This window comes from Stenella coeruleoalba (genome assembly GCF_951394435.1).
Source record: "Stenella coeruleoalba genome assembly, chromosome: 5".
NCBI lineage: Eukaryota > Metazoa > Chordata > Mammalia > Artiodactyla > Delphinidae > Stenella > Stenella coeruleoalba.
This window is the reverse complement of record NC_137150.1, coordinates 14,769,063-14,780,693: the sequence shown is the minus strand read 5'-3', so window position 1 is coordinate 14,780,693 and position 11,631 is coordinate 14,769,063. Positions and strand designations below refer to the sequence as shown.

Genomic DNA, 11,631 nt, shown 5'->3' with positions numbered 1-11,631 from the left:
TTGTGGCCTCTCCCGTTGCAGAGCACAGGCTCTAGACGCGCAGGCTCAGCGGCCATGGCTCACGGGCCCAGCCGCTCCGCGGCATGTGGGATCTTCCCGGACCGGGGCACGAACCCGTGTCCCCTGCATCGGCAGGCGGACTCTCAACCACTGCGCCACCAGGGAAGCCCTAGGTCTAATTTTCTAAATGAAATATTTAGACTTATTTATATAACGGTTTGAGTTCTAGATGAGAAGTGTGGATATGGCTGTGTGTTTAAAATGAAAAGAGTTTATGTAAATAAACTCTTTCATTATGAGCTTTATGTCCATAAAATTCCTCAGTTATCATCATGTTAATGAAAGGATATTTTTATTACAACCCATGTAACTGTAATATTAGTCAGGGCCCCATGTGTCCTGTCCTCAGCTGTGAATCATATGTATATGTATATGTATATCTATATCTATATGCAATCCAGCTCTCAGAACTAATTTCAAACGAATTTCAATTTTTTGGTTACATTTCTCAAGAAATATTAAGGATCTAATTTGCAATTCATGACAATACTTGTTAAAATCTGCTCTCCTTACCTTCCTTCCCTCAGTCTCTCATATCCTCTAGAGTCTCTGGAGTTGTGCTGTCTCATAAAATAGCCACTAACCACACATAACTATTTAAGTTTAAATTAATTAAAATTAAATGAAATATAAAAGTTCCTCAGTCACACAATCCACATTCATGTACTAAATAGTCACGTGTAGCTAGTGGCAATGTTGTTGGACATTTCAGGTAGAGAACAATTCCACAGTCGCAGAAAGTTCTACTGAACAGTACTGCTCTAGGGCCTCACCTCAACAAACCACCAAACTTTCTGACACCCACCCAAATTGCCATCTGTCACCCCCAGCATCCTCAACTCTTTGAAATGAAATGGCAACACTCTGTTTCAACCCTTTCTCCTTTACTTCCATCTCAGATCGCCTCCTTCTCTACTATTCTTTTTTTTTAATTTTACATCACAAATAGATCCAGGGACTGAGCTAACAAAGACAGAAAGCTCTCTGAGATATAAGCATGGAGTCAGGCAGGAAATATTTACATGTTAAGATGCCTTTTCACAATCATATCAGTATAATAATACTATTATGTACTAAATGTCTTCTGATGTACTCATCACTGCTAATGCTTATAATGACCCTTCAGAATAAAAATTACATTGAAGTTACATTAAATTTTATTTAAAAAACAAAAACCTGAGGCTTGGAGAACTTAAATCTGTTACAGTGACACAGCTAGTAAGGAGTTAAGGCCAGAGGCAGATACATTATTTCCTAAATGTAAGGCCCACTTTCTCTCTGCTCTACCACACTGAAAAACAGTATCTCTCTGAAGATATAAAAATGGACATTCCCATGGCAACACAAGAAGACAAGGGTAAGATTCCCAAAGAGCTCCCTTAGATACGCTAAATGAGAAGCCTCTGCCACATACATTTTTAAATAAGCTCCTTGAGGAAAGAAAAACCGACTTGATCATATCCCGGCATAGTCTGGCCATGGGCATTTTTAAAGATTCAAAATTCACTATGAAAATGACTAAGAAATGTTTTCCATTTTGGACTTCAACAACACTTTCCAGCTCTTATAGTTTGGCCTTAAAAATAAGTACAAAATGTATAGTCAAATAAGCAGACAGAAAAACGTCAGTTTTACCCTCATTACTGATAGTCTATGCAAAACCATCTGATTTTAATCTCCCCACTTGATTTATCTTATGTTTTAAAAATTCATCCAGCCAGTGAGAAATAAATGCAAAACGAGTATAGTGTTATGTTCTAGGGTTTGCTAGAAATTCAAATGTGGGCGTTACCAGTTTGCTATAAAAATCGAGGTAGGGGGGCCTCCCTGGTGGCGCAGTGGTTGAGAGTCCACCTGCCGATGCAGGGGACATGGGTTCGTGCCCTGGTCCGGGAAGATCCCACATGCCGCGGAGCGGCTGGGCCCGTGAGCCATGGCCGCTGAGCCTGCGCGTCCAGAGCCTGTGCTCCACAAGAGGCCACACAGTGAGAGGCCTGCATACCGGGAAAAAAAAAAAGTTAAGAAAAAATATTTTCCTCTTCTGGAATTTAAGAAGAGCTTGGTTTAGAAAAATAAAATGATACATTTAGAAGAGAAAAAGGGAAGTTGGACCTTGCTAACCTCTCCATTTTCCTTTTCCCGGTTGTTCAGCACATTTCCATTTTGTCAACAGCAAAATTGTTTTTTAGAGTGAAATTGGACCAAATTCCAGCCCAGAGTATTGGTATTTGTCTCTTCCTGGCTTAGGAAGTGTGTGTGTATCTCCAGACAGAATTTCACACACATTATTTAATCAAGCTATACAATGGTTTTGCATGTCAAGTGAATTTGGGGAATTATATTCACTAATGTCTGAGAGCTCTTTACCAGCATCATATGTGGTTTCAAATATTAACAACAGCTGTTGAATGGGAGATACTATAATTTTCAAATACTCTATCTGTTCAGTGAAGAAAGTATAGATTAGGTTTTAATGAATCTTGATGGACTAAAGAATGAATTTATTCTCCTCTTAAATGTGGATTATCATACAACCAAGATGAAAAAAGGAGATAAACACAATGAGAAGAGACCACTACAGTGACTTTCAGGGTAGAAATAAACCTCTTCTCAGTTGTAGTTACATCTGTAGCCCTATCTTTTCTATTTTTTAACCTAACTAATCCTGAAATATTTTCCAACTCTACTGCCCTTGGTTTGCACTTAGCAAAGCATTAAATCTTCAGGATTTGTGAACAAGCTTTCTAATTAGTTCACAAACTACAGAAATGGTTCTAGTAGTGGTCTAAAATTAGAAATAATAGGATGTCCCCAAACACCAAACTGAAAGTCCTCAGTTACTTACCCTCACCCCCTTTCCAGGTCCCACTCAAATGTCACCTCCTTTCTTCCCTGACACCTACAGTCAAAGTGGCATCTCCTTTCCCTTCGGGCTGCCATTGCCACATACATCGAGTCTAATGAACTCATGAAGAAAAGAAGTTTATTCCCAGCTAAGAGCATAAGAATTGACTGGAAGGCTAGAGATGGCTCAGCAAAGATCAGCAACTAAGTCAGCCAAAGGGGATAACGATTTTATCAAAAATTTCAATCCTCAAGTCACTCTGGAAGACAGGCTGGTGGGCATGACCTGGTTCACGAGATCACACCTTGGCTAGCGAAATGCAGAGCAACTGGAGTTACACCTCCCCAAGACTGCAAGGGAAAGATAACTCCCAAACCAGAATCAGGCACTGTCATGAAAGAAGGGGGAAAGCAAAATGAGCTGCGCCGTTCACTTGGCAACTTGTCAGGCTCTGCCTACCAATGCCCTCTGGTGTTCATCTTCAAATGTTACTTGAGTTGCATTTTATTATGTAACTTATGATTAATTTACTTACATTTTATTTTTCCTACTAAATTGTTAGCACCTTAAAGGCAAAAAATAACATGTCTTTAAATTACCTACAATGCTTCATACAAAGGAAGTGCTCAATAAAATTTTATTGATTTAAGACTAAAAGCTATAATTGCTTAAAGGTTTGTTCTACATCACTGTAAAATCACTTTCTAGGTTCTTCAACCATTTACTTTGGAAACCCCCTTAAAAAGCTAGTTTTTTTGATATTTGCAGCTGTTTTTTCTTTCAACAATATTTGGTATTTCCTTGGCAAGAGAAGCTGCTGGAATAGTTGCTGAGTATGAGAAGAATGTGTCAACAAATGAGGAGTTTAGCATTCACATAGGGCTTATTCAAATCTTAAATACTTACTGCACACCCTAAAGATATGAGTTATTGCAAAGTAATGAGACTGTACCCAGTAAAGGATCTGAGCTCCAAGAGTCAAATTATGTCAGACCGCTTTCAATTCTCTGCTGAAAATACTGCAAATTAGATCAGGTCCTAGCCATCTACAGTGAACAAAAGGCTCTGCACAAGTGGCTATCAACCAGAACCCCAGAGGCTCATCTCCCACAGCTGCCCTTCACAGGCACATGCTGGCTGCAAGGCAAGCCATGGAAACGTGATGCCTTCCTTTTCCACTAACTGGCTTTTTCACTCTTGGTATTATTTGCTTCCTTTGGTCTTCAGCTTCCTCTCCTGTAAAATAAAGATGCTGGATCAGAACATCTCTATGGTCCCTCCTGACTCTACTATTCTTTGAATCTATGTATCTATGTCTCTCATCTTTAAATGAGCACCAAAGCATACTTTATACCTAATAATAATGATAATAATAATGTCTAACATTTACTGAGTCCACACTATGAGCTAGGCTGACAGTTTTACATAGCTGTTTATTGTTATTTACCACAGTCGTATCAGGTGCTACTGATAATTGCCATTTTCTATGTGAAAAAAAATGAACCTAATGTCTATATATGAGAAACTAGGGTTGTAACTAAGTAGCAACTTATGTAAGATCACAAAACTAAAAAGTTTTCAGGGTAAGGATTTGTATCCAATTCCATCTCACTCCAGACCTTGAGTTATCAATTCCTACAGTCTACAGCCTTGAAAATGTCCAGTCACCATACATTCAGCCTTGTTAAATCAACGACAAGTGACGAGAGAGTATTTACCTAAACTACTGACTAGAGACTGTTTCAGAGCATTGAGCCTAGATTAACCAAATATCCACAACTATTTTAATACCAGAACACGGATGCTTTTCTTTTTGCCACAGTACTACATTATCATTTCCTCATCATAATTCCTCCACTCATCATCGCCGTGTTCAAATGCATGCTGTGAAAGAAGAGTAGGTGAGAAACCATCACTCGGCCCACCATCATCTGTGGAATGTCTATTTCCATGGGTCGTAACTGTCTGGAGTGCAGCAGGAGACTTCAATCTCAGTCATTTAAAGGAGTAGTTGGTCAGACTCATAGATACAGAAAACAAACTCTTGGTTACCAGTGGAGAGAGGGAAGGTAAGAGGGGCAAGATAGGTGTAGCGGATTAAGAGGTTCAAACTATTATGTATAAAATAAATTGTATAAAATTATGTATAAAAATAAATAAAGCGGATCAAGAGGTTCAAACTATTATGTATAAAATAAATAAGCTTATTTATTTTATACATAAAATATTTATGTATAAAATAAATAAGCTACGATGATATATTGTACAACACAGGGAGTATAACCTTTAAAATTTGTGAATCACTATGTTGTATACCTGTAACTTATATAATGTTGTACATCAACTATACTTCAATTTAAAAAAAATCAAAAAGTGAGGGACTTCCCTGGTGGTCCAGCAGTTGACTCCACGCTCCCAATGCAGGGGGCCTGGGTTGGATCCCTGGTCAGGGAACTGGATCCTTCATTCCACAAGTAAAGATTCCGCATGCTGCAACTAAAAAAGACCCAGCACACAGCAACAAAGATCCTTAGTTGTGCCACAGCTAAGACCCACTGCAGCCAAATAAATAAATATTTTTTTAAATAATAAAAAATATAAAAAATCAAAACGAGGGGCTTCCCTGGTGGCACAGTGGTTGAGAGTCCGCCTGCCGATGCAGGGGACACGGCTTCGTGCCCCGGTCCGGGAAGATCCCACATACCGCAGAGCGGCTGGGCCCGTGAGCCATGGCCGCTGAGCCTGCGCGTCCGGAGCCTGTGCTCTGCAACGGGAGAGGCCACAACAGTGAGAGGCCCGCGTACTGCAAAAAAAAAAAAAAAAAAAAAAAAAAAAAAAAAAAAAAAAAAATCAAAACGAGAAAAAACAGTGGTTGGTTTTTACAGATGATTCTCTGGAAGGAATGATCAAATCTGTGTTTGATTTATTCTATTGCCTGAAGCAAAAACCTTACCTGAAACAAAATTGTACAAACGTAAGTTTATTTCTGTCACCCTCATTTTCTCCATGCTGCCCAGGCTACCCTTTATCAATAGTGCTGCTTGTCTCTCCTCAGGCTTTATACCCTCATCCTCTCTCCTTTTCAAAACCTGTTCTTGGAAACTATTGAGACACATAATATTCCAAAGTATTTAAGAGTGACAGTAATTAAAAGGTACGAGTGCTGAGACCATCTGTCTTAACATGGCTTAATTAAGAATATACATCAGCTGAGGCCCCCGGACCGGCTTCCGCGGTTGCCATGACGGCGGCCGTGTTCTTGGCTGCGCCTTCGTTACCTTTGCGCCTGCGCTCGCCCTCTGCATTTTCACCATCGCCACCGCCATTGCGCATCATCTTCCCCGTCACTGGAGCTTCCTTCAGGTTGGTGTCTCTACTGCTCTACTCCCTAGTTTGGTTCATGGTAGCAACCATTGCTGACGACAAAGATGGACCAATACAGAAATATCTGCTGATCTTTGGAGTGCTAGTCTCAGTCCTTATCCAAGAAATGTGCCGTTTTGCATATTATAAACTTTTTTTTTTTAAAGCCCGTGTGGGCTTGACGAGTATAAACCCAAGGGAGACAGCACCTTCTATGTGATTAATGGCTTATGTTTCTGGTTTGGGCTTTGGAATCATGAGTGGAGTATTTCCCTTTGTAAATACCCTGACTCTTTGGGTCCGGGCACGGTGGGCATTCATGGAGACCCTCCCCAGTGCTTCCTGAATTCAGCTTCCATGACGCTGGTGATCATATTGCTGCATGTGTTCTGGGGCACTGTGTGTTTGGATGCCTGTGAGAAGAAAAAGTGGTACGCCCTTCTTGTAGTTCTTCTCCCCTATCTGCTGGTGTCAGCCCTGAGCTTCATAAATCCTCGTTATGGATTAAAGCTGGTGTCGGCATACATCATCCTGGTGCTCATGGGCGTCTGGACATTCTTCGTTTCTGCCGGAGCCTGAAACTCTGCCTCCTCTGCCAAGACTAGGACTCCGTCCTCTTCAAGCAGCGCTCCAGATAACCTCCGAGGACCGGCGCTTCTGAAACTGTAAGCTGAGCCTTTAGAAGCAGCGCAACTGTGTCTTCTTCTAAAGGTACATTTTCCTGGTGAAATTTAGAATAAACAGTACTATCTAGATACGATATGGCTTTCATGCAACGGCTTTCTGAAAGGGATACATCAGTGGTGTGCAGCCTGGCTGCAAGTTGGAATCACCTGGGAAAGCATAAAGACTAATGTTCTGGGCTCCACCCTCCAGATTTAATTTGTCTGGGCATTTGGTAATTTTTTAAAGCTTCTTAGATAAAACTCCGATGTGCAGCCAGGTTGAGAACTGTCCACGTCCAAATAGGAACTTTCTGAGAACACCATAAGTAAACAAGAATGAGATGTTTAGCTATCTCCTAACTCAGTTTGTGTTGAGCAAGTGACTATCTGAATGTCAAATAGAAGTCCTAGTTGGCCCTTGTCTTTTTAAGTTCTGAAGTCACAAAAGGCTAAAGGGCTCTCATCTCTGAACTGTTTTCTTGTACTTCACTAGTACTGTTTTATGAGAACTTGGTAGGCTGTGCTTCTAGCTACATCTTCTGTAAGTCTTTCCTGGGTCTGCCCCAAGGCAGTGTTTACTCACTGAGTGCTAGTTGCATCTCTGAGCAGCTCTGCAGGTTGCCGAGTGATGTACCCTGGGACAGGCTTCACTGCAGCTGGTGGAAGTTTACTGAAAGCAGGAGGAAAGCAAGCCACTAGGGTGGTGTTGCCACTTTGAGTTTGCTCCTGTAATACTGACTAGCGCTTCCGCCCAAATGGTATAGTGGAAAATTGAAAATACGTCTTAAACTGCCATGTTCCTGCTTTTACATAATCCATGTAATCTTTAGATCCAGTAAATGTCTCTGGGTTTTGGTAGCAGATAAAGCATTCACTTTATAGGAATATCTAAGATGTTTTTTTTATCCTCCAGACAACCCTTTTGGTTTCCTTTATAAAGAGGAATTGTGCCTTTTCTAATTAGAAATTGTTCCAAGTTGATGGTTTTTAGGGAGCTGATGGTGTGAAATGGAAATTCCCTACACGTTAAAGTGAGAACTTCAGTGAATCGCATATGTGCAGTAGAACAGCCCAAAGAAATAGAAGCAGCAATGAAAGGGCTCACCAGTGACATGAGGGGTGGAAGAAATTTGACAATACTGTGGTGGGGAAGAATAATGGACATGTTTAAAATGGATGTGGCCGGTATTTTGGCCTAGACTCACATCTTTCCATGGACCAGAACCTTTCATGCAAACTAGACCTTTATCAATGAAATCCCCTCTCATGTTTAAATTATTTGAATTTCTCAATCTAGGGGTTCAGGAGGAGTAGGGTTTCTAGCAAGACTGTAAACTGTCCCATAAGCAATTCTAGTTATTCCCCTAAAGTTTATTTCAGCACTAATACCAATGCTACCTCTGGGGTGTGCAATTTTCCACTTTTACACAAGATTTTCTTTAGACTAGGTGAGTCATACAAGCGTCAAGGACATGGAGACTGAACAGTAAATTTGGTTTGTAGAGCTGAGGGGAACAAGATACCCACTGAACTGGGGTTCATTCCTATTGGAGCGAGGTGTTGTTTAATAAACAGAATAAGAAAAATGTGGAGTTGGTTTATTACTGTTGACTTACAAATCTCTTAAGTGGATAGTCTGATAAAATATTTGTGGATCTGCAAAGTCTAGAAAAGTCTGAGAATATTAATATTACTCCTGCTTGAGCTCTGAGGATGTCCTCGGTGCATTGGTAGTTTAATATTAAGTAAAGAATCTGGGATATTGGGAAATCTCATTTATAAAAACATCTTGGGCAAGAAGAAAATTTTCTTTGCTGGTGAGACTGTTGTCTTAGTTCCAGAAATTATTTGATAATCCTTGATTACCTGGGAATAGAGAAACTTTGTAATCCTTATTTCCCTCGCGAGCGTGGCCGTAGCCAGCTTAGGCACTATTGTTGCAAACAGTCTTGATTTGCCTATGCCAAGGAAGCCCGGGGGAGAGTAGTCTACCTCTGTTGCTGTGGATATATTGAGATGCGCTTTTTTAATTTTAAATTTTATTTTTGGCATTTGTTATCTGTGATGAGCTTTCCGTGCCCTGATGCTGTTTGGAGAGGAGATGGTGGTGGTAATCTTGTATGTTCTCCCCTACACAGGGCTTTCTCGGTTTGGAGGGAAATGTGGCTATATTCCAAGCTGACCTTGGAATGTGAATGTCGTTGCAGCCCTTGACTATGTTGCCACGGGAATAACAGAGATTGATTTTGGATCCCTAATAAGTTTGTATTTTAACCCATTGGAATTGGTGGTTGTAACTGGAGAAGTTTTGTTACCCTTGATCCTGGCCTGCCTGACTGGCAATTTAGTAGTAGCAGCCTCTTTTAGAGCATCTTCATGAAAACATGGCTAAAAGGAATAAATGGTATTTGCAGACTGTATAGAAAGTGGCTTTTGCTCCCAATGTTTTATTTTTGTTCTCAAGCACATTTCAGTATTTGCTCAGAGTGGAAGATACACATCAAAAGTGCTAGGGGTTCTTATCCGTAGAGTTGGTGCGGTACAAGCAGTCATGATAGAATCTGCCTTCTACCTGGTATTCTTCCCACTTGCCTCAAACTAGCCCCAAGACAGGGACTGGCAGTTAGAGTGGGCCTGATGGCTCCAGGGAAACCAGGGCTCCACCATTCCTAACTCCAGGTAGACAAAGAAGATGTCACAACAAAACTATTTTAAAGTTCTTTGCTTAGTGCACTTTGTTTATGATCGCAATGTTTATATTATATTTCTCATTTAATAAGAGACTTCATGCCATTAAATTTAGTGTTTAGAGGGGTGGGAACTGTCTTTATGGACAATATGTAGCATTTCATATAAGTTATACTGTTATGTCATATATACCTTGCAATATCAGACCTTGCATTCAATACACAACGCAATAAACTCTTTCCAGCCCTGTATTTTTCAGCGAACAATAAAAAGATTGTCACTTAAAAAAAAAAAAAGAGGACTTCCCTGGTGGTGCAGTGGTTGAGAATCTGCCTGCTAATGCAGGGGACACGGGTTCAAGCCCTGGTCTGGGAGGATCCCACATGCCGCGGAGCAACTAGGCCCGTGAGCCACAACTACTGAGCCTGCGCGTCTGGAGCCTGTGCTCCGCAACAAGAGAGGCCGCGATAGTGAGAGGCCCGCACACCGCGATGAAGCGTGGCCCCCGCTTGCCACAACTACAGAAAGCCCTCGCACAGAAACGAAGACCCAACACAGCAAAAATAAATAAATTAATTAACAAACTCCTACCCCCAACATCTTAAAAAGAAAAAGGATTATAGATCAGCTATGTCAACATGAATTAGTTGTTTGTTCCAGGAAACTTTGCCTGGGAAAGATAAAGCTACAAACCAATTAAAAAAGAAAAAAACTTGGGCTTCCCTGGTGGCGCAGTGGTTGAGAGTCCGCCTGCCGATTCAGGGGACATGGGTTCGAGCCCTGGTCCCCAGGAAGACCCCACATGCTGCAGAGCAACTAAGCCCGTGCACCTAGAGCCTGTGCTCTGCAACAAGAGAAGCCACCGCAATGAGAAGCCCGTGCACTGCAATGAAAAGTAGCCCCCGCTCACCGCAACTAGAGAAAGCCCGCACACAGCAACAAAGACCCAACGCGGCCAAAAATAAATAAATAAATTTATCTTAAAAAAACAAAAGAAAAGCATTTGTTTAAAAATAAAAGAAAGCTAAAGTCTTTACAATGGGCCACAAGGATGACAAAGTCTATACAACACAGCCCCACCCCAGCCCTATTGCCTCAATGACTTCACCCCTACTGCCCTCCTACCAGCTCACTCTACCTCACCATTCCCATATCCTGCTCTTCTCAAACGTTCCAAGCATGAGCTTGCCTTACAATCTTTGCTCTTGCTATTTGCTCTGCCCAGACACCAGTATGGTTCACACCCTTGCCTTCTTCAGGTCTTTTTTTAAAATATCACCTTTTCAGTGAGGCCTCCCCTCATCATCCTACTAAACATTTCAGCCTCCATGACAGTAATCCCAAGTTTCCTCCTTAATACCTATCACTTTTTGATTTACAATATACAGTAATTTACTTACCTATTTTGGTATTGTCTGTCTCCTGCTACTAGAACATAAGCTCCTTGAAGGCAGGGATTTTTGTCTTGTTTTGTTCATTGCTGTATTCCCAGTTCCTAGAACAGCCAGTATGTAGTAAGCACTCAATTTTTATTGAACGAATTAATGGGCAAACCCCGTGTCTGTAGCCTGACCAGCTGGTCAGATGATGGTTCTAATCACTGATCTAGAAGTATGAGAGGTGGGGAAGAGAAGCTTATGAACTCAGTATGGGATCATTTGCCCAGTACCACAACTGTAATATTAAAAGTATGATACTTTTACATATGTCAATACTGTTAGCAAAATTTCAACTTTCTTAGAAAAACAGGGGCCAAACTCCTCTCTGAGAGAACCACCTACAGAATTACAGAGCTACACTCACTGATGGGGCATGTGCATTGGTTTCCTGCAAGTCAACCAATAACACAGTGAATCACTATACATCAAGAAGATGCCAGCAACTCTGCCAGTGTTCAACATGGCATAGGACATATAGTGATGTGGATACTTGGAATAAATATGTTTGGGGATTCTGTTTGAGGTCTTGTGTATCTAGACACAAGATTGGCAAATAATCGTCAGATAATGT

At 41.1% G+C, this 11,631-nt stretch overlaps 1 pseudogene across 1 annotated transcript; it reads left to right on the top strand.

The window, feature by feature from the left end:
* Positions 1-6,146: 6,146 nt before the first annotated feature.
* LOC307187119 (gamma-secretase subunit APH-1B-like) lies at positions 6,147-10,785 on the top strand (annotated as a pseudogene). The gene has a single exon. The product of its transcript is annotated as a gamma-secretase subunit APH-1B-like (transcript).
* The last annotated feature ends 846 nt before the right edge of the window (positions 10,786-11,631 follow it).